Source organism: Phyllostomus discolor, chromosome 13, assembly GCF_004126475.2.
Source record: "Phyllostomus discolor isolate MPI-MPIP mPhyDis1 chromosome 13, mPhyDis1.pri.v3, whole genome shotgun sequence".
Taxonomy (NCBI): Eukaryota; Metazoa; Chordata; class Mammalia; order Chiroptera; family Phyllostomidae; genus Phyllostomus; species Phyllostomus discolor.
In genome coordinates, this window is record NC_040915.2 from 74936663 (window position 1) to 74960779 (window position 24117).

The 24117-nt window shown below is 36.2% G+C and overlaps 1 long non-coding RNA gene and 1 pseudogene across 2 annotated transcripts in view; both read left to right on the forward strand.

Annotated features, from left to right (window-relative positions):
* Nucleotides 1-23869, forward strand: part of LOC118497976 — an 86646-nt gene extending 62777 nt beyond the window's left edge. Inside the window, exon 3 of one of the 2 annotated variants that reach the window (XR_004900504.1) lies at nt 22823-23869. This is a non-coding gene — a long non-coding RNA (uncharacterized LOC118497976). The remainder of the gene's footprint in view (nt 1-22822) is intronic. The other variant, XR_004900505.1, reaches the window with a different exon arrangement.
* On the forward strand, nt 18236-20226 carry LOC114509669 (annotated as a pseudogene).
* Nucleotides 23870-24117: the final 248 nt, after the last annotated feature.

Below are 24117 nucleotides of genomic sequence, written 5' to 3' on the forward strand. Positions count from 1 at the left end.
GACAAACTTTGCTCTGAAAAGAACCCTTATTTTTCTCCTCAACACAAAGAAGGTTCCTGAAGGAGATATTCAATTAACATTTTGGAAAATAGCTATTCCCAAACAAACCACTCTTCTACTAGGTCAGTATTTGCCTGCTTGCCTGCCTTCCTTCCTTCCTTCCTTTCTTTCTTTCTTTTCTTTCTTTTTTTTCCTTTCTTTTTTTTTTCTTTCTTTCTCTCCCTCCCTCCCTCCCTTTTTTTCTTCTTCCTGTAGCCTGAGCATCTTCTGATTTCTCTTTTATTTTCTGAGATTAAAATTGGATTGTTTAGACGCTAGTGCTGCAAACCATTTGGAATATATAATTTCTCTCTGTCCTATATTTGTCAAAAAATAAAAATATTCAGAGATGTGTCCCAATTGAAACACAGCATTCAACCCCCTTCTATCAACTTTGAGGTGCAAATTTATGAAGGTGGTGCCACTAAATGACTAAATGTAACATTCTGACAATTTTTTTGTCCACTGCTAACAAATATTGTGTTATATATTTTAATAAATTTGAAAATAACAATTAGTTCTCATCACTTTGGCAGCTGGGCCTATTTGTTTGTGTTTTAATAAAAGCTCCTATGTCACACATGTTTTAACAACCCCTAACTGTATTCACTGTGCCCATCCACAAATGCTTCCGGCCCCATGCCTCTGTCAGAGAGATCAAAGGAAAACAAGAAGCTCAGAGTTTATTTTAAAATCTTGTATTTTGTGAAGGAAAGGAACATTTTAAGATAAAATGAAGATTATTTTGAGGAGACTGGTTAGGATTACACTTCCACCTACTATTGTTGTTTCTTTTTTCTTTTTAAAAATTATTATTTTTTTATTGTTGTTCAGTTACAGTTGTCCCAGTTTTTCCCTTATTGCTGTTCCCTGCCCTGCCCACCCCCTGCTCCCTCAGTCAGTTCCCACCTTATTGTACGTTACTGTGGGTCCTTTATCCATGTTCCTTGACTAGACCCTCCCTCTTCTGTCCTGTTATCCCCCTCCTCCTCCCCTTGGGATACTGTCAGTTTTGGATCTAAAAGTCAAGTCACAAAGCTGCAACTAAATTCTGAGATTTGACAACTTTACATCACCAGTGGATTCCATGCAACTATATGCCCACAGACAGCTCTGCCATGATGAAGCAGGCAGACATGGAAGCCATTCTGAATGACTGCATCTTGGTTCTCTGTTCCTCCTACTGCTGGGTCCCTGTGTTCTCGCTTTCATCTTTAGGTTCTATAAAAAATGGCCTGCTCTTTTTTCTGAATAATTCCCAAATTAATCTCATCTTGTTTGTCATTAGTGAAGTTCCATGGATTCTTAAGAAAGGAATGAATGTTCATATGTTGAGGCAAAGGAGATAATTTGTTGAGAGCCTGGATTTGTAGATGTTACTAACAAAATGAAAATATGTTTCTATGTAGGTCCTGCAAAGGGATGATGGTATATGTTTTTCCCAATATATAGGGAGGGGGGATTATTCACTTTGTATCATGTGTCCTTGAAGAGTACTTATGATTAAAACCGTTGTTTTCAATAAAATTCACAAAAGTAACCCATTTAATGAAAGGTTGGTGTCTTGGATGTTCCATTCTCATAACTAGAAATTTGGTTTTGAAGAAAGGATATTATGTTGACACATGAAATCTTAGTATGAGAAAGATTCAGAAACAGATTCATTCCACACATCCTCAAACAGTTCTGGGGGGAAGCAATTAAATAATTTCTTTCCTGGAACAAATTTTATTAAATATGCCAACACTTGCTCAGTATTGGTGTTTGAATGAATAATGGTGGTGAGGGTGAGGGTGAAGAACAAAAGTACATACTATTCTTAAAGATGAATTTTCCAATTTAATGTAGCTGCAAATCTCCTCTAGAATAGTTTTTTTTAAAAAATACTTACAGCCTCATTGGTGGGTGCTGCTAGTTTCTTCCAGCTGTTTATCAGAATGCAAATGCAAACGGACAGCTTCACCATCTTTTTTTCATGTAATTACATATTTTAAAACATGGAATTGCCTGTGGGCTCTGAAGTGTTTTTCTTTCCTACAAGTTAAAGAATTTCCTTTATTCCACTGCGTTTCCTATACTGATATCACTTTGCCAAAATTGTGTGTTGAGGACTGAACTAAATTAGTGTTTTGTAATATTCAACAGTACAGTGTTGAGGTTCACCTAAGCCACTGTATCTGTAGTGTGTGAAAACAAAGGGATGTATATGGGGAGGAGCTTAGATGATGCTGCTTAACTTTTTGCTCTCTAAGAGCCAAGATGATATCTTTACATTTCTAGCATAAAATAATAGGATGTCAGGATCTTTGGTTGGGAAATAATGGCTTTAACGTTTTATTTTCAGACATTGTCAAACCCCCAAACGAGAGTAGAAAGATACTGAGGCCTGTTGCCACAAACCCGTAGATTCCGAACTTGTGGTGATAGTCCACACAAGCTTGTGTCTATAGGTATGTGTCTGTTAGGCAATCTCACTGACCATGGGCCTTGCCTGTGTCTCACTCAATATCCCTTCAAATTTCCATTATTCTCCCTCCCTTCCCCCTAGATTCCTTTAATAATGGTAGACATGAGAGAGAGGGCCTGATGTGGAGAAATGGAGACTTCTGTTCTGAATGAATGAGGTTCTTCAATAATTAATTTATAGACTGTGACCTCAATTCTCTTATCGCTTATAACTAATGTCCCTATCAAATTGAGAGTCTGGGATTGCAGATGAGGCAGCAAAAATTTGGGTTACTCAGACAACCTTTTGTTGAGTGATGAGAAAATAGATACACTAACAAGGGTTTGTTTGGTTTTCTGTAAGTTTGATTAATGTTTTTAAAGTTATAATCTGTTTTCGGCAATAAACTGACTTGTGTACAAGACCCCTTTTCACTCTGTTTTGGGCTGTACTTTGTAGCAATTCTTCCTCACATTTTTGTTGTCTCAGTGACTTCTAATCCGTCCTTATCTTTCAAAAATAAAATTAATGAGAGGAATAAATGTGCTTTGCTATTATATTTCTGTATATATCCTGTACTGTAAGAAAACATTATAAAAAAGTAATGGCCAGTTTAGGCCCAACTTCATATTTGGCCAGTGTCTTCACCATGTGTAAAAGGCCTGGATTTGAAATTATTTTCCTCCTTTGCCTCTTAAATGTCACCACTTGTGCCAAGATTGGAAAGTCGAACTGACCACAGATCAAGCAAAACTGGCTACATTTGTCTCATTCCAACAATGTGAGCTGAGAGTCTATAAACAGAATCCAGGGTGAAAAGTTGATCCATTTGAATGACTTCTAACTTTTGTATTCCTTTTTGCGTTCCAACATAGTGCCAGGAATTCCCCTTAACTTTTGTTCATTTATGTGAAGTTTTTTTTAAAATAACAAAAATAGTCAATATAAGGTACAACAGTTATTGAATTAACATCAGCAGAAAGTTTGAAATAAAAATACATTTCATTTCATTAAATGCTATCTCTTCTTAAGAGCCATATCATTCAGAGACAACTAGAACTCTTTTATAAAGTATATAAAAGTTAAATTTTGTATGTTAGAATTAGGAAGGCCCTGATAACATCACATATGTTTGAAGGGTAGAATATCAAGCTCTGCAAATGCTACACCCAGAGGATATTGTGAATATGCATTTTGTTTATGTTTGTTCTGCATAGCATTGAGGAGGGCTGTCTGTTAATTTCACTCCCAACGTGCCAGGAAGTCATTGCTTTTTTATAGAGTGATGGACTGTTACATCCAGAAGCCAACAACACTGTCCCCATTGGTGTGTATCATGTATATTGTTTGCCCAAGGCCTTTATCCACCCATTAAGCAAGCAACATACTTGTTTGGTTTTACATTGCCTCTTTGTGATGTGGTTGACGGAGAATGGATAAACTGCTCTAGCAAATTAAACTTGTACCTACCTCTGATAAACACTGTACATTTGATAAAGGCAAATCATGTCTCATCATCTCTTTAACTTGCTGTTAAGTGTGCTACCAGTGGGACCAATGGAGTTCATGAATCCAAAAGAGGCTGAGCTAACTATATGCCCTGCACAAGGATGACACAGGACTGCAGGACGGCCAGTAGGTGCCTTGTGCCCTGCTCAAGGATGACACAGGACTGCAGGATGGACAGTAGGTGCCCATGTGCCCTGCTCAAGGATGACATAGGACTGCAGGATGGCCAGTAAGTGACTGGCAGGTTGTTTCTTTTAATGAGCATTTTTAAACCAAAAGAAAAATGATTACACAGTACAGTCAATTTTTTCAAAGTTTTTTAAAGGCCTAAGACATTTGATTCGCCTGGCTAGAAAACATTCTAGTGGAAAGCTCAAAGCCCCTGGACACTTGTTACGAGGAACAGGATATTAAATATTTTACATTATGAAGAAATTCAGTATTTTTCCCTTCTTCGATGTGAATGAATGGTGCTATAAATACTAATTATTCCTTTGGGACTCCCTTAGTATGGACAAAATATTCTACAGGAAGCTGCAGATTTTCTGGTTTTCCTCCAAAACACTGAAATATATTTCAGTAGTCATGATTGCATGAGGTGTGGAGAGAATAGGGATAAAACAAACTGTTTTATTAAAATGTTTAAATCATTACTATCAAAATACATTGATTGTACTGTATTACTGAAAAATAATTTAGATATTTTTTAAATAGAAAAAAAAATTATTCCAGGAATTTCATTTGTTAAAGTAATTCACTGCTCATCACCAGAATTTGAGGGAGCTAGGGGAACTGAGATTTAGCTATGAAAGGAGTACTTGTCTGTATTCCAAATCAATAAATTGAATTTTCTACCTTGAGAGAAAATGGCATGTATAGGGTAGAATTAACTTTGAATTTTAAGTTAATATAATTTACTTTTTAATGTGCTTACCAATCATTCCTCAGTTTTTGTTAGGTCCCGTGGATCCTGTTTCCTGACCGTAGTATTAACCTCCTCAAATGTCACCTAGCCTCTGTAATTTAAAGATTTTTGAATTTCTTGTTCCGTGATTGGTGCTGTAATTTTACAGAGATGTCAATATAAAGACTCTTCAAAAATTTCAAAGGTTATTATAGCCATCATACATCAATGAAGTGTGAGTTATAATAGAGTGATATTTTCTTTGATATATTACATTATAGCTTGAAAATTTTTAAGATTCATTCACTCATTAATTCAACAAACCCTTTGTAATATGCTTACTATTTGTTCAGCACTTTGCTAAAGATTGGGGCTATAAACTAATTTTTATAAAAGAATGGAATCTTTCACACATTAAATTTAGAACTATTAAGAGGAACTATCTAGGTGTAGAATGTATATTGTTTTCCCAACATAAATCTTTAAGCTATAACTCTTACTTCAAAAAACTAATTATCTGGTCAGGAGCCCCCTTGGCAGAATTGCATGTCTCACATTCTTACAGATGTTTTAATGAATCATGTGTTTTCCTAACATTTGTCCAATTCCGAGAACCTAATCAAATACAGAGTATGTTTACTCATGGGGAGTCCCTGCTTTTGTAATTCCAACTACTTGTGGTGTTGTTTGAGGTCATTATTTCTACATCTGGGGGGATTGATACTGGTAGTGCTTAAGACCGCAATTGTCCATAGACTGAGAGGTCTCCTTCCATGCATTCAGAACACGTTTGGGATATATCTTTTTACAGTTAAAAGTACAATAGATTTTCTATACTAAAAATATTATAACTACGATTCTCCTATAATGCTCCTTATATTAGTTTATATTTCCTCTTTTCAATGAGACATTTTGTCACATCATTCCATATCATAATGACATGTTGTTATTACATGTCTTACAATATTTACACTAATTATGTAATAAGCCATAATTGCACTAATACATGGTAATAGGCTAAAAGCGGTTTTTGTAATAAACAAGGAAAATTCACACAAGCAAAAGAGCAGAGTATTGAAAGCCATTAGTATTCCAGGACCAACATCCTTTTATCTTGACCACTAGCAGTTATACATGGAGAAAGATTTATTCTTTTTATTTTCAGACATTTGAAAGATCTGTAAGTTATACGTTTAGGCTAATGCACTAGCACTTTAGCACATCAAAACTTATCCTCTCTTTATTGTATCCTCTTTTGCTAACTCTCATCTGCCCTCTATTGCTTTATTTCTCATTCTAAAGGGTGATTACAGAATCAGGGAAATAGTCAATACAAGAAAAATGAAAAAATTCAAATGAAAATGAATTATATTTTATTTTAATATCCCAGCGAATATAAAAATCTTATATATAAGTACCTAGAGGCAGAAGACTCAGAGTTAACTTTTTAAAAAAATATTGTACTTAATTTATTTTTAAGAGAGGGGAAGGCAGAGAGGGAAAGGGAGAGAAACATCAATATGCGAGAGAAATATTGATCACTTACCTCCTACCTCAGACCTGGCCCACAACCCAGGTATGTGTCCTGACTGAGAATTGAACTAGTGACCTTTTGGTCACTGACTGTTGCTCAATACACTGAGCCACACCAGCCAGAGCACAGTTAACCTCTTGAATTTCCACATGAGATCAGGACTTAAGGCAAACTTGCCAGGTTGAGTTTAGCCATCCTTCATCCACGCCCCCCCGGATCTCAATAGCATATTCATTTTACTCTAACTGAAGTTACAATATAAGTGGAAGAACAAAGGACCTCACAAAAATAAAAATCACCTGGCCCCTAACTTTAGGTTGGTACTCGCACTTCATTCATTCATACATATTCATTCATTCTTACATTCATTCATTCATATTTTTGTTTTCATTCAACAAACATTTCCTCCCCCCTTCTTTCTTTCCCCCTTCCTTCCTTCTTTCCTTCCTCCTTCCCTCCCTCTCTCTCTCTCTTTCTTTCTTTCAGGGAGAGAGGGTAAGGAAGAGAGAAAGAGAGAGAAAAACATCAATGGAAAAAAAACATTGAGCGGTTGTCTCTCTTAGCATTCTGACCCGAGATCAAACCCGCAACCCAGGCATGTGCACTGACCAGGAGTTGAACTGGCAACCTTTTACTTTGTGAGATGACATCCAACCAATTGAGCCACACTAGTCAGTACACAAACATATTTTTTTTAGATCTCTACTGTGTGTTAAGTAGTAGGCATGCAGCTGGTACTGAATTTGCAAAAGTGAGTGGCTCATCCCTATTTTCAAAAAGCTCAGTATCTAGTGAAGGAGGCAGACATATAAACAATGCCATGGTGTTAGGTTATTTTATGCATGTGTATGTGAAAGTGGGAGATTATCAGAGGAAGAACTGTTTGAGTTGAGGTTTGAGGGATGCATGAGAGTTTGCTTGATGAAACTAACTTCCCAGTGCTTCTCCCAAACCAGGCACCAGAGGTCACCTCCTCAAAGAAGTTGCCCACCCTGTGATAGTGGTGTGAGGACACAGGGGTAGAAAATAATCCTTTTCCAGGTTAGTGGAGAAATGCTAAATCTACAGCTTTTGGATCTATCTTTTCAACACAACGAGCACCGTAGTATTATCACCCTTTGGTATCCCATGTTCTCAGAGACTCCTCCATCTGTAAATGCCTAGGCCCAGATGTTTTGTGAACAGCTTCTACAAGGCAAGATCAGGCTCAGGCAAAGCAATGAAGAATGGTGACCATCAAAGACCACAGAGCAGTCCTCACGGAAAATACAAACCTGACTAAATATGAGTTCACATGGAGGTGGGATGTCACCAAGTTTGTGAGCCTGTCTACTATTTCAGCATCTCACTGGGGCTGAACACAAAGGAAGGCTCAGATTAAAAATTAGTGGAACAAATAGGGAAATTTACCATCATACATTATAAAGACGATAACAGCCACATTTTATATGTTGCTAAATAAACTATTGGGGACAGACTTTATGGAAAGTGCTGAAACGTTCAACTCTGGAAGGAGGAGCACTTTATGACTATATGAATTATGTAATATATATGATTGATACTATTGAGTGAATGTCCAAAATATCTTCTATTAGTGCTTTATACTTACTTTACTCAGAATCTTGTCTATATCTTTTCACTGTTTCTGGCTTTTAAGCTGTTTCACCTTGTTAATTGATCTTTTAGAAATTCAAGTTTTTCAGTTTCACAATAGAAACATTTATTTTCCTAATCCTTTTTTCAATTGTCCAAGTCTAAATATTGCATTGATCAGGACAAGTGCCATTATATAAAATTACCATAATTTTCAAGCACAGAGAATGTCAAGAAGACCAATCCCAAGTACTTCCTCTTTTCTTTGTCTGCACAATAATCTAAAACCAAGGTTCTTGTGTTATTTTCCCTAATGTCAGACCCCTTCATGCGTTGTCCTTTATGAATGGCCCAAATAGGTGACAATATGAAGAATATTCATAAGACTAACTTCCAATTTTATTGCTTAAGAAATAGTAGCTTTCCAACCATTGTGACTGCATGTTCCCAGGTTGAGGTAGTAGGTTGTATAGTTTAGAATTACATCAAGGGAGATAACTGTACAGCCTCCTAGCTTTCCTTGGGTCTTGCACAAAGCAACATGCCAAGAACAAAGCATGATTCCTTCGGGTCTTTTTTCCCCCTAGGGAAGCCTATGAAAGGTAAGATTGGGTACAATCACTTTACTGGTATTTTAGAATTCAATTTTTGCTTAATTCTTGTACCCACGCTGTATTCATGTTCTATTTCTTGGGGTTGAATTCTGTTTTACCAAAAATGGAAGACTTTGAGAAAATCAATATATAAGTCATCCATTGTGACAATAATGCTGCATAATAATAACACAAGACCTCAGTGGCATACAACAAGAAATATACATCTTGCTGTGGCTAAGAGACATAGAATGGACAGATTTTCTCTCTCATTCATTCTGGCTGTAAGCTGTAGAATGGGGTCACCTGGATGAAGAGACAATTCAGTTCTACTCAATGTGTTATATCCTCCAAGAGGCTCCTCCTAGCACATTTTCATGGTAAAAGCAGAAGAGCAAGGACAAAAACAAGCCAAATGACTTGAGTATTTGCAAGTTTCTGCCTGTTTTGTTTGCTAATATATCATGATCGAAGAAAGTCACATGACCAAGGCTGGAGCTGTAGTGGGAGACACTACAAAGTTTTATGGCAAAGGGCATGAACTGAGGAACGTATCACAAATGGGAGCCATTTTTTGCAATCACATTGCACTTTCTCAAATTTCATCAAATGCAAGTAATTGCACACCCTCCACCTAGGAAGCTCCCAAGATCAAGAGCCATATTTATGAATTCACACTTCTGGTTTTAAGCTAAACTGGTCTTTGTATGAATGCTATTTATATCCCTGTTAATGAGACATGATCCAATGAACTTCTTGGAAAAAATGCCAAGAGACTGGAATGATAATAATGTGGGGATTGATTATATTAGAATATAAGGCTTAGTCATTTCACAGTGATAAGCAATGTTATGAACTATGGGCATTTTGCCTGAGTTGGACAGAACTCACACAATCTCCACAGAATACATGAGCAACAAACCAGCACTAGAATCTAACAGTGTTGGCTAGATTAAGGTTGCTCCAAGCCCTGATACATTTTAGTAGAAATACAGACAGGTAGTCAGAAGGTACCTAATGAGGTTATTTAATTATTTTCCAGCATTTTAATATACAACATATATAAAAGGTAATGATTTTATAGCTTCTAGCTATAGCTCACTCTAATCTACCTTAAAAAAATGAGATCCCAATATTGTTACCATTGTGATTCCATGCTCAAATATTCTCACAGTGAGTTGCAGTGATTGTTGCTGTACTAACAGGTCAGGGATAACTAGCCCCAGTTTCATGATGAAACACAGCTGAAGGTTCAGGGTTAGTTTTAGGTCACTCTGAAAGTCTGCTCACAGAACTGGGGACAAGACTTTAAGTCTCCTGTACAGTCTTCATCTGTTAGCTCATTCATTTATCCTTTGGAAGGGCCTGTGGCCTTGCTCTAAAAGATACTGTCATTACTTTGTCACATTTATTATGAGTTTGACATGAACCATAGCTGTTACCTGTATCTGTGCTTGCTAAGAGTTTGTGTATTAAACATCTGTAGCCACTTGACATATAAGGACCTACTTAGTGCTGTTTATATATTTATAAAATTTTTTTATTCAAGTTACCTTCCTGTACAAGGCAATGAAGTTTTGTCTTTTGGGAGACATAAATTTGAGTGGTTTAATACAGTCATTTTTCCTAAGGGCAATTTGGTAGTAAGGTTATATCTACCAGAATTTAAATAATGCCCTGTTTGCTTTCACAATGGCTATGGTGTCTAGGGGGTCATACTCCTGTGTTTTTCAGCAAATATCCATGATAGGACAAAGAGTTTGTGAACTACAAGAAAGAAAAGAAGAAAGAAAAGAAAGAAAGGAAGGAAGGAAGGAAGGAAGGAAGGAAGGAAGGAAGGAAGGAAGGAAGGAAGGAAGGAAAGAGAGGGATAGGGAGAGAAAAGAAAAAGAAAAGTTGGAGGCCATATTAGACATATCTTTGTGTCAGTTTTAGCAGTAATGGATGGCTAAAGTGTTCTTCAAAGTGTTCATTCTTTACTTTCTTCATTAGTGAGCACATGTTGTATTTCTTTTTAGAAACTCTTCACTGAATTTTATATCTGACAATGGAGCTCCTACCTTTTGCAATAGCATGGATGGAATGGAGAGCATTATGCTAAATGAAATAAGCCAGGCAGTGAAAGACAAATACCATATGATCTCACCTATAAGTGGAACCTAATCAACAAAACAAACAAGCAAGCAAAATATAACCAGAGACATTGAAATTAAGAACAAACTGACAGTAACCAGAGGGGAGATGGGAAGGGATAATGGGGGAAAAGGGGAAAGGGTGTTCAGGAACATCTATAAAAGACACATGGACAAAACCAAGGTGGGGGTTGGGTCAGGGATAGGAAGTGGGGATGGCTGGGCTGGGGGAGTATAGTGGAGGTGAATGGAGACAATCATACTTGAACAATAAAAAATAATAAGAAAAATTTTTTGTCCCATATATTCCAAACATACCATTAATACAAATAACCATAGTATATTCTGAGAATTAATCCTAGGATTTAAAAAAAGGAAATAAAATATTGCAGAGTGCTACATTTTTTAAAAATATCAAGAAATGATGATATCTGTATACATGGTGATATAAATAATAATAATATACATGGATATTATTTTTCACATTTTAAAATTTTTGTTTTTTTAATTTTTAAAACTTGTTATTATATTATAGTTATTCCAATTTTTCCCCTTTTGTCCTCCTCAGCCCAGCCAAATCCCCTCTCCCACAGTCAATCCCCATACCATTGTCCATGTCCATGGGTCATTCATACATGTTCTTTGACTAGTCCCTTCTCCTTCTTTCCACTATTATCCCCCTCCACCCTGCCCTCTGGTCACTGTCGGTCTGTTCCATGTTTACATGCATCTGGTTCTATTTTTCTCATTAGTTTATTTTGTTTATTACATTCCACTTATAGGTGAGATCATATGGTATTTGTCTTTCACAAACTGACTTATTTCATTTAGCATAATCTGTATTTTCATCCATGCTGTCACAAAAGGTATAGTTCCTCCTTTCTTTCTTTCTGTTATGTAATATTCCATTGTGTAAATGTACCACAGTTTTTTGATCCACTCATTTACTGATGGGCACTTAGGCTGTTTCCAGCAGTTGGCTATTATAAATAGTACTGCTATGAGCATTGGGGTAACTAAGTTCTTTTGAATTGGTGATTTGGGATTCTTAGGGTATATGCCCAGTAAATATTATTTTAATTTTTCGAAATGTGGTCATTTGATTTGGCTCTTTTCTAGCTCATCAATAAGCTTCAAAACATAAATGCATTGCTGAAATCTTGACCTTCTTCACCAATCAGGGAGTGTTTTGCTGACACAATTTAAAGAGGCTCTGGCCAGTTAGTGTAGTGAGTTTACAAACTTTCTTGAAGACAGGTCATCTGCAGTTCCTTATTTTCACATCACATTCTTCCTGACTTGGTTTATACATTGAACTAATAAGTGAGAGTGCAATTAGTCCCCATCTTGTACTGGGTAAGTGTTCACTTACAAAGACATTCTCATATGGACATTCACCTTCTCAAAGTTGACTTTGGCTCCTTGTCTTCTCTGAGCTTTCAGAAGACCCAATGAGAAATGAGTAGACTGAGTTTTTGTTATTTCAACCAATATATGTTTTCTAAATACCTATGGCAAGCTTTGACTGAAAATACAGTAACACCCTACCTCATTAATATTCTCATCCCACTAGACTATTTTCCCTTTACCTCTTGCTCTCCAAATCCTAACCCCACCAAAACACTTGTTTTTCTATTCTGAGTTAAACATATCTCTGGTGGTCTTTGATGGATCATTTCTCTAACAGTTTTACTTCCAAGTTCTATTGAAAGCTTCCTTTCAGTAGTGTTTATCAAACTTTAGTAGTGTAAATCCCCTGAGAACGTGTTACTATGTAGATTCTGATTAAGTAGGTCTGAAAGAGGCCTTAAAGTCACATCTCACCCAATCCTTAAGTAAGTCTGATGCTGTGGGTGCCTGGGACACACTACTGGATAGCAAGGTTTTACATCATCAAATGCCTGTAAATTCCAGATGTCCAGGCATATAAGCGAGGATAAGAAATTTGGAGACAGCTTCTCATCTTTAGAAAGGTACAGCAAGTTTCTCTTTTAATTGTAGTCACACAGCTTATCTTTTAAAAATATCTTAGTACATTTTACTAGTACAGAACCTTAAGATGCAGCACTGTGAACTCTGCATTTTAGAAGTAGTGACATTGTGACATTGAGTATAGTCCTAAGAATTTTTCAGTCATTCAACAGAAGCACCCTTCAATAGTTCATGTAAACAGAATTTATTTGGGGGTGGGGTGGGAGGATGGAGCATGAGTGCAGGTACCAAACCTGGTTCTGCAATACCCAAATCATTTAAGCTTTCTGAACATCAGTATCCAATTATGTAGACCCAGAAGGGATAATTTCTGAGGTGTCTTTAATATAGAATATTTTGCAATTCTGGGACTGTTGTTCAGGAATCTTAGATAACAGTGACGAGAATCTTACATATAAGCCTCCATATCCTTCTGTTTTGTAACGCAGATGAGGATTTCCCATTTCCATTTCTGTATGGTGAAAGAGACATGAACAGCATGGTAAGGAACACTTTGGAATAATAGTTTCCACAATAAGCTATAAACACTGAAAACCACATTAAAGCAATGGAAAAAGTATCCTAAGCAAACAGTCAATACTAATCCCCTTGTTCCTTCTATGACTTGCAGATCACTAGAGTAGTAAATAAAAGTACATTAATTTCTCCCAGGTAGGTATCTGTGCACAGAGTGTGTTAGAGCACTAAATGTCACTTTATGGCAGAGAGCACCTCAGTGCTGAGCTGGAGAGGGACACAGAGAATATGTGACATTCACCACCTCCCTCCCTGCTTCTCCTTTGTGCTTTTTCTAAACAAAAATTATGTGCTTCATGCCCATCACCAACTGCAGAGGGGAGCTCAGGAGAGGCTCTGTGGCCATTCTCAATCCTTTCACGTTGGTCACAGAACTCCCACTGTTCTGTGCTAATGTGAAGTGCAATAACGTTTAGCATTAGGACATCTCTGAGTCAAGAGGTTAACAGAAAACACATCTCCCATTGTGTTTCTGTGGCTCTGATACTGTTAATGGCGAAAACACCATGGAGACAAATAGATCTCTTTTTATGGAAGCTCTGGGTGAAGAGAAAATATATATGACATCTTTACAATATGAGAGCCCTCTCTGTATGATGCTTACAGAAGGACAGAGGAGGGTAGAAGTTCATGTAGCATTGTTCCTGGTAGGATTTAAGCCTTGTCTAGAAGAAGGTTTTTGTCTCATCTATGTTCTTTCTGTTAGTTGGATAAATAGTTTCAGTTCTGGTAGGGGAATGTGGGATTTAACCTTTGAAGGTGCAAACTGGGGGAAAGAGCTAAGGATGGTGGAAGTTTATGGGGAATTTCCTAAAATGTAACCAGAAGTCATATATAATGACACAGCTGCCCCTTTCTTTCCTATTTTACTTTTGTATATCTTGCCTTTTCTGTTGTATGCTTCAGGGATCGGGACTGTAAATGTATTTGTGAAAGGGAACCATGGAAAAAAACAATGCATTATAATTACTCTGAGATTTGTACTTAAAAATTACCTGAATGTAGACTGTGTTCTTTGTGGCCATATAAAAACCATATGCAAACATATTTTAGTGGGTTTATTATTCATTCACTTGAGAGTGTCCCTTAGGGAAATCTTGGTCAAGGCATCTTCTTGTTCCTATAGAATTTAAAACAAAATTTGTTTTATAGTTTATAAATTATGAATCAGAAGCTAAAATTAAAATGTTCCATTTCTTAAAGACCTAAAGATTTCACTCTGTGGTAAAAATAAATAAATAAATAAGTTAATTAATTAATTAATTCTGGATCAAAAATCTGTTTGAGGGATATTCTCTACACAGCTTAGATATATCAAGTAATTATCAAGTTTTCTATGTTATAATAGTCTTTGAAACATTTGGAGGACATACACTATCATTTACAAGTCAATCTGGCTTTTGAGATGGTGGTTAGCAAGTGGAGATTGCATTCAGCTTCACATTGAACTGAAAACTTTTAGACATGTTTCAAAACCAGACTGATGTACTGCAATGCTACTACTGTAATTGTTGGTTCAGTTGCAACAAGTATAGTGTTGGGAACAAGGAAATTAAGAACTAAATGTGACCTTAGTAAATAGGAACCACATTGTAGCTAAAAGGAACTAACAAGGGAGACAGAGTGCAGGATGTAGTTAAGCAAACGTCCTGTGTTGTGCAAATGTTCTCCCCTGGGTATGCTAAATAAGCAATGCTTTGTTTAGTTTTAAAAATTTAAATTTTACCCTGTTCCTGCGCGCGTGGTCTCTGTAAGCAAATAGCTAACTGCCACATCAGCTTCTGTAAAACGCTTGCTTGCTCGCACCAAAACCCCTATATAAGAACTTAGCTGTAAGCACTCAGCGCGACTCTCGTCTGCAGCCCTTGTGGGTACCGTGTCTCCAGACACTTTGAGAGTTTGCCCCTGCACAGGTTAAACTTGGCCAATAAAGCAACATCTTTGATACCCTAAAAGTCTCCAATATTTGTTCTCGCGTTTGCTGTATGCGACATATAGCCCAATTTCATGTGTAAAATTCATCAACTTCAGGAAAGAGGGAAAGGAGTTCCAGAATGACTCATTGTTTAATGAATAAGACCCCAAGTGTTCTGTGGTTGCCACTTTAAAATGTGAATAAAATATATAGAATTCAAATCATAACTGGAATTCCAAATTCAGGAAATCATGCTTGATGGTGAGGCTGCAGTGTTAGGACAAATGCTGCCCTGGTCACCTGCTCCTCAGCAGCTTCAAACACAAAGGGGCACTCAGGACATGTGTTCTGTACCCTCTCAAGTTCCAGAGTCTTCACATCTCTTTGTAGCCTTTTATTATTGAATAATAACAAATATCCAGAACAGATTAAATCAAGCATAACTAAAGGAGAATACATTCCCAAAGACTGAACAGAAAGGTATGAAATGAATTTTTGAGAAGTAAACCAAGAAGCAGAGTTTTCTGGTTAATCAATGTATCTCTTTTTAAACAAAAGTGCTGTATATAAAATACATGAAAAACAAGTTTAAAAAGTGAAGATTATATTCTGCTTAAAGCTAAAAGTGTTATAAATACAATGTAATATTTAAGATTTATAAATTATTCAGAATGTTATATGCTTCAAGATCAACATTATAAAGCTAAGTTTATGTCTTAAAGTTCATTGGCATGAAGAAGTGCCAATTATTGATCTCAACTTGGCAGGATATTTGTTAAATTAGATTTTGCCACTTATATTCTATGACTTAAGTTGAAAACTCATGTTAATATTGACTGCTTGATCTCATCCAATGGAAAAGTACCAAAATATTCTTCTGTAAATTAAATGCTACTCTTAACCAATCCACCAAAATAATTAGTTCTGAATGCAGCACATACGAGGTCAGTCCAGAAGGTATCGAGCCACATAAAATGAAAAATAGAGACATTTACTGAAGAAGGTACAAAAAACAAGAAGCATTGTACATAGGACAATGACACCTCAGCCCCCTTCAAAGTAGGCACCTTGGGACCTCACACAGTTCTCCCAACTGCCATCAGCTGCCCAGTTGTATTTTCCTAAATCTCATCAATGGTCTGAAATTGCTTCCCTATCAAAGGTGATTTTAGTTTTGGGAAAAGCCAGAAGTCACAGTGCACCAAATCTGGGCTGTAGAGGGGGCTAAGTCACCTCGGTGATTTGATGTTTCACAAAAAATTTCAGCAGATGTGATGTACAAGCAGGGGTGTTGTTATAATAAAGCTGCCAATCACCAGTTGCTAATAACTGCAGCCTTCTGAATTATTCAAGTTGTTCTTGCAGAGGAATGTTCAAGCTTAACGCAAAATTGGATGCAGATTCTTTGCTCCACTCCCTCAGTCATTTTGAACGTAATGGCCACACAGTATACATTCTCAGTAAGTGGCATCTACTGCCTCCACTGACTAGTACAGTGAAGTCATCATTGTTCATGTATTACATTCCAGTCCACTCTTCTTGGCTGCCAGGTAACATCGATGTCATGCCAACCATTCTCATTATATTGACAATGGCTGGACTTATTCAGGACAGACCTCATATATTACTCTGTGAATTTGTATGAATTTAGCCAGCTCTTTTTACTATTCTCTGCCTTTGCAAGATCATCTCTCTATGTTATCCCATTCTGTTCTCAGTGATTGACCTTCATGGGCTGCCTCAACAATCTTTTGTGCCCTCCTTCTGGCTTCTGAATGTGTTCACACAAAAATAAGCACCCACAGAGACCCAAGGAAGAGTGTAGAGGTCAGGGTGTCTGATAGCCCTGACTTTCTTTCTGGAGGAGATGGGGCTGACCTGGCTTCACGCCCTACTGAGGATGGCTGCATCTTGTAATTCCAGTTCTCTCTTCAGTTCTTGAAAACCACTCCTTCTTGTTTTCTCCGGCCTAGGTGTGGTAATAACTTTCCACTATTGTTAGTTCTAGGACACTTTGCCATCCCTTGTTGATCTCTCTTAACTCCACTCAAGCTTCATAAATACAATTGACCCTTGAAAAACACAGGTTTGAAAGGTGTAGGTCCACGTACAAGTGGGTATTTTTGAATGAATGTGCAGCTAGTCTTCCAGATCCCCAGGTTTCTCATTAGGACTCAATCAATTGCAGTTGCAGAGGCTGATTGTTGCATTATTATACTCCATTATATATAAGGGACTTGAGCATCCATGGATTTTGGTGTCTGTAGGGGTCTTGGAACCAATCTCCCTCAGGTACTAACACCCATGTTGTTCAAGGGTCAACTGTAATTCTTTTTCTAAACTTCCCCAGTTTCCCCATTTGAGTATGCTCTTTTCTTGTCTGGATTCTAAATTTCTACCTAAAGCCAACATAAGCTATGTAAATAGAAATTAGTGATTCAATTTCCATTCTGTGTGAGAGATAAGGGATGGGGGAGTAGATAGTTGTTTTCCATAAGACAGTAAGCTGTAGAAGGGCAGGGACCCTATCAAATACCTCCTTTATAAGTCTTTACAATACTTGCAAAGGGCTGAGCTAACAGTGCACACTCGGTGCACTTGGAGAGTCTTACTGAGTTCCTCTGAAATCCTCGAATTTGTTATAGGCTTAAATGGAATGTAAGCTCTTGATTCAGGATATAGACTTCAAGAAGTCAGGACCACATCATTTTTTTTTCAATGGCATGTTTAATAATCTCACATGACACAAATATCATTGCCCCTCTGATAATTCTACCTGGATAAAAATAAAGATTAACTTCATGGATTAGGTTAATTTTGGTTTAATAGATGAGAAATAATTCTAGTTAAAATATTTAGATCTAATTTTTTTTAACATAAGCAACTCATCTCTTGCTATGTTAGTTTTTCCCATCTCTAATATTGTTAATATATTTACTTATATTAATATAATATAATATTATAGAATGCATATGTTTTATAACATATCATGTATTATATATAATAGTATATAATATGTGATGCATTATAATGTAATCTTATTATATATTAAAATATATAAATAAATATATGTTCACCTCTTCAGTAGTACTGATAATTTTCAGAATATACTCTGGGTAGAGCTGTGTAGTTGAAATAGAATTTAAAAATTATAGAGTGGGATGGCGAGGAGCTGGAGAAAAAAAGGAGGAAAAGAGAGGAGCTGCTGGCTGAGAAAATGGCTGTTGATGATGGGTGAGGAGACATTGGAGACTGGGAAGGTCACTGTGAAGGTCACTGGGAAGAACCATGTGAAGAAGTTCCTCAAGCAACCTGGACCCTACACACACCCTGATTTCGAACTGAGCAATGAATCTCTCTAGTTTTTGTTAGATTTATGTGAAGTTCTAGTCACTAGAGTTGGCAGCTTAGGATGTGAGCTCCTGGAAAATCTGGCATTGTCTGGTTTTAGGCAGGTTCATGTTACAAACATGGACCCAAAGTAGATGTTTCCAATTTAAATGGGCTGTTTTTATTTAGGCCTAAAGATGCTGAAAGAATTAAAAGCTAAAGTTGCTGCAGCATTTCTAAATGACAGACTTTCTAACTGCAATATAGCTCCACATTTCAACAAGATCCAGGATTTTAGTGATACTTTCTATGTGCAATTTCATATAATTGTATGTAAACTGGATTCTGTCATAGCCAGAAGATGGACAAATGGCATGCTGATATCTCTTCTAAATTATGAAGATGCTGCATTAGATCTAAGCTCCATTGTCCCTTTGATCGATTGGGGTATAGAAGGTTTTAAAGGAAATGCCCAAGTGATTCTGCCTAGAATGACTGCTTGTGTTGAATGCACACGGGAACTTAATCCTCCACAGGTTAATTTTCCCATGTGCACCATTGCTTTTATGCCCAAGCTACTAGAACACTGTATAGAGTATGCAAGGATATTGCTTGGCCTAAGGAACAACCTGTTGGAGAAGGAATTCCATTAGATGGGGATGATCCTGATTATATTCAGTGGATTTTCTAAAAATCCCTGGGGAGAGCATCACAATATAATATTAGAGGTGTTGCATCTAGACTCACTCAAGGGTAGTGAAATGAAGCCAAAGGCAGCTATTGCAGCTGTGTGTGCCACTGAGGTTTTTAAAACAGCCACCAGTGCATATATTCACCTTAGTAGCTGCTTGGTTTTCAGTGGTGGAATGCACTGCACACATGCACATTTGAAGCCGAGAGAAAGGAAAACTACCTAGCTTGTAACCAGCTTCCACAAAATATTCCATTTTATCCATCAGCTAAACTACAGGAAGTTTTGGATTATCTAACCAATAGGGCTTCTCTGAAGGTGAAATCTCCAGTCATCACAGCCACATTAGAGGGGGAAAATAGAACACTTTACTTGCAGTCAGTAACTTCTATTGAAGAACAAACAAGGCCAAATCTCTCCAAGACAGTGAAAGAATTGGGACTTGTTGATGGGCAAGAACTGGCAGTTACTGGCATCACCACACCACAGACTATACTATTCTAACTTCATTTTACTTCTTAAGGAAAATAAATAGAAAATTTATGGAAATGTTATATATTATGAATGCTAAAAAACTTAACTGATTCATTTTTAGCATTACTGTTGCTAGAATTTCACTTTCTTTGTTTAAATATAATGAACCATTATTGTTTAAGACAGAATTTGGAGTTGGCACTTGTAAGCACTTTCATTAATAATATGAGACATGAAGCCTGGAGGGAGAAAATGTGAGCAATTGCATTACTTCTTTTACAGGAGACAAACACACTGTTGCATGTGAATTTTGTTATTATGGTCAAAGAATGCATTCCTGTTTTCATTTGAGCATCTACATGTACAAAGTATACCCTTTTAAAGAAAAATAAAAAATTAAGTTTTAAATAACATTAAATGTTATAACAACATCTGGAGCATATTGCACATAGCCTATATATTGCTTGTTTAATATTCACTTAATCATGGCTGTCCAAGTGAATATTAATTTTTGCAAAGGTTACCTTGTCCATAATAATTTATAAATGGTGTTAGAACAGAATACCTGCACATGCAAATGGGAAATATTTTCAGGTGTTTGCTTGCAGTGCTATAGAGGCCAATATGTACAATATTAAAGCCAAGACATGGATGCTTAAAATAATTTGATGTTTAAACAGTTATCACTGCACTATTATTAATATAATCATATATTGTCTACTTTTCTCACTGAAACATTTTTTAAACATTTTATTTATTTATTTTTAGAGAGGGGGAAGGGAGGGAGAAAGAGAGGGAAAGAAACATCAATGTGTGGTTGCCTCTCACGTACCCCCTACTGGGGACCTGGCCCAAAACCCAGTCATGTGCCCTGATTGGGAATTGAACCAGTAATCCTTTGGTTCACAGGCTGGCACTCAATCCACTGAGCCACACCAGCCAGAGCTCACTGAAACTTTTTAAACTATGTTAAGAATAGTAAGTAGTTCTGTAGTATTATAGGACTAATTTTTACATGTGTAGCAAAATTACTAGTACAAAATGTTTATGGCATCTGAAACAAAACTACAGAGTAAAAGAGAATAATTACCAGAATAGGTACCTTCAGTATTTCTTTGGGGTTCCTTTTGCTGGTTTGCTATTCAACTTTTACCATAATGCCAAATTTCTCCATACTTTAAAAATTATTCCAAATTTCATGAAATACAGCAAATGGAAATGGAAAACACCTGATTTTAAAGTTGTAAGTTACTATCATATTGTATTCTAGTATATTCTTTTCCTACTTTGTGCAAAACAATGTTTTAATACCTAATTGCTCTGAAACTAGTGAAAATAGACTGAGGAAGACAGGTCATTGTTGTCCTTTGGTATTCTTTACTATGAAGAAACTGCCTAGCTAGTTCAAAGAGCAGATTCCCCACCCTTCATATTTTCAGGCAAGATCATTTCTTAAAAAAAATGGAAGTGCTTGGAACATTGTGAACTCAGATAAGTTAACTTTGTGTCTCCCTGATAAGTGAAACTCTTTAATGATAATTTTACTGGTCCTCTTGGGAAGTGAACAAAGCACTATTAGATGAGTTTAAAAAGAAAAAAAAGAAGGGAGGGAGGGAAGGAAAGAGAAAGAGAGAGAGAGAGAAGAAAAGAAAGAGAGAGAAAGAAAGAAAGAAAGAAAGAAAGAAAGAAAGAAAGAAAGAAAGAAAGAAAGAAAGGAAAGAAGGAAGGAAGGAAGAAAAAAAGAAAGAAAGAAAGAAAGAAAGAAAGAAAGAAAGAAAGAAAGAAAGAAAGAAAGAAAGAAAGAAAGAAAGAAAGAAGGAAAGACGTGGAAAATTGTTTTGCCAACTCTTTCCTTTTGGCCTCTTGGAAAAAATCAACAGTTAAGTTCCCTATCTAGGGACTATTTCTTGTGGGCCAGAGTGGATGATCTAATAGGTCTTTATAATTTCTAAATACTGTGACTTTTATCTTCAAGTGAACTACATGGTTTATTTACATAGAAACACACTCACAAGCATAAGGAAATGCAGTATGACTAATGCTAAGAAAAAGTGAGCCAGGATGACTAAAGTGACTTTTTTCCAAATTGGGTAAGTGAATAAAAATCATAGACATTCTCTCTAGTTTCCCTCTCACATCTTCACGTGTAGGTTTTACATGTCAGAATTCCCCTGAAATGAATTAGCTTTCTGCCACCTGCAAATTATAAGCATGCTCTCCTGTTAAATCAATAAACCAAGCTCTTCAATGAAAATTTGGTTTGTTCTAATTTTACATTCTATCCCAGGTACTTGGAAAGTGAAAAATGTTGGGAATGATAGAAAAATAAAAATTTATAGAAAAATACACATATGATAAATAAAGCATAATCACTGTGCATCTACTTTATAAGATTCTGGTTTTGTGCCTTGGGCTACATTTATCTAGATAAATGAAGTAGTTGGGGGGAGGTCAATATTTGCATAAAAGAGTGGCTTCCTCAGGACTGTGTTGGCATAGACAACAAGTTTAAAGATTGTGTTTTCCCTCTATGTTGTACAAACATTTTATGTTTTCCCCATTAGGTAATACTTAGAATTGTCTATATGATACTAACAATAAAAACTGTATATTGTCATTACTGACATTTCTTAATTTTATTAATCAAATCTCCATATCTGATTTCATGCCCTCTTAAAATAAATATAGGGACAATCAAGAGATCTTCCTTCCAGAGGGCTACTTTCTCAACAGATTACTTGCCCAACTCACTCTGGCATACACAGGTTAGAAGAATGTAGGTAAGATGTGCCAATTGAGAAAACACGATGAATCCTAATATTGCTAATATATGATGTTCTTAAGACAACTTGATTAACTTGAGGTCATTCTTTATTTTCAGAGAAGATTTATAGATGCTGACCATTTGTGATGAAAATGGTGGTACTGAGGAATTCTTCTTTAAGAATTCTTATTCTTCTGAATAATTTTTTTTTCTGTTTGTTGCTTTCAGTCCTGATTTACATCTGGAAGTCCCTACTATTTCAGCACTGTGGTGAATGGCCATATGAATATAATGCATCACTTTCTGACATTCTATTGCTTATTGCACTGTTGTTCATGTTGCTTACCCTTAATTGAAAGCATTTCTTTAAAAATTATCATTTTTCTATAGGCTTTCTTATGGTACGTGCTGAAAACCCCAGAAGGTCACTCCCACCCACTCTGTCTCTCAGGGTCCCTTCCCCTGATAAATTCACTGTGTAATGTAGTGTATAGTCTTCATTTTGTAGTCTTAGAATTTAAGTGAAAATATCACCCTCATGAGCACAGGTCATTTTACTAACTTATCTCAGTTTGGTGTCTACCTATAATTTATCATTTATCTCAATTACTTTCATAATTCAGGTATTATAGTAGCCCTACAACTTATTACTGCTTAGAAATGCGTTCATGGTTGAGGATACATTATATATTTTTTGCTATTTATATACCTTCCAAAGTCTAACTAAAAAGCCACTTTATTTTTGTTTCCCCTCTCACCTCTTTCAGGCAGATCTTTCTTTTGTCCTCACACAGTAACTTTGTTCGAACAGCTACCCTATTATATTATATCAGTGCTACATATGTCTATTTTACTGATAGATTTTGTGAATATTTTTGATGTGGTGAATACCATTTTAATCATTATTTTAGTACCAGGCTGACACATAATAGTTGCTTAATAAGTGTTGATTACTTGAACCATATTTTCCTTCAGTAAATAATTTTTACAGTTCTGTGATTCAGTAAATGATAAACTCAAGTAACGTTTGTACCCCACATTTAAGGTCTGCAGTACATTCTATAGCATCTATAGAAATTTTTCCTTTCATTTTGCTGTTGTTTCAGTGCACAAGATTGAATCTGAAATTGTTTTAAAGTCAAGTCAAAATGAGATACAACTGAAGCTTGGCTTTTAGAAAGTTTCCTTAGGATGTTGAGAGCTCCCAGAAACTAAAGGGTTCATTAAACTACTGGTACATAGAATAAGCCTCTAAGGAATATTTTAATACTTATCAGAGCAGAACTGACTAAGCTTCATTACTTATTTTTATTTCAGAGCAATCCCATGTAATTTTCCTGAAATGGGACAAAACTTACTGGGGAAGAAATTTTCCGTGGTGTTCCCTTTTCTTCGTTGCTCATTGGATGTAAATAAAACCATCATGGTTGTGAAGATAATGGATGGTTTTGCTTTGATGTTACTGAATTTTCACAGTTGTAGCTTCCTACTGAGCTACAGTTCTAGTACAGTTTTCATGTTTTTTAATTAAAAAATATATTTTATGATGAAGACATTAGTGATAGAAATAATGGTGAATTATTAGTATTCATTGTATGAATGGAATGGATGATACTCACTTTTTTCTCTTAATCAAAATTAAAAAGTCCTTCAGATTAAGTGATGTGCCATTACATTATTATGTC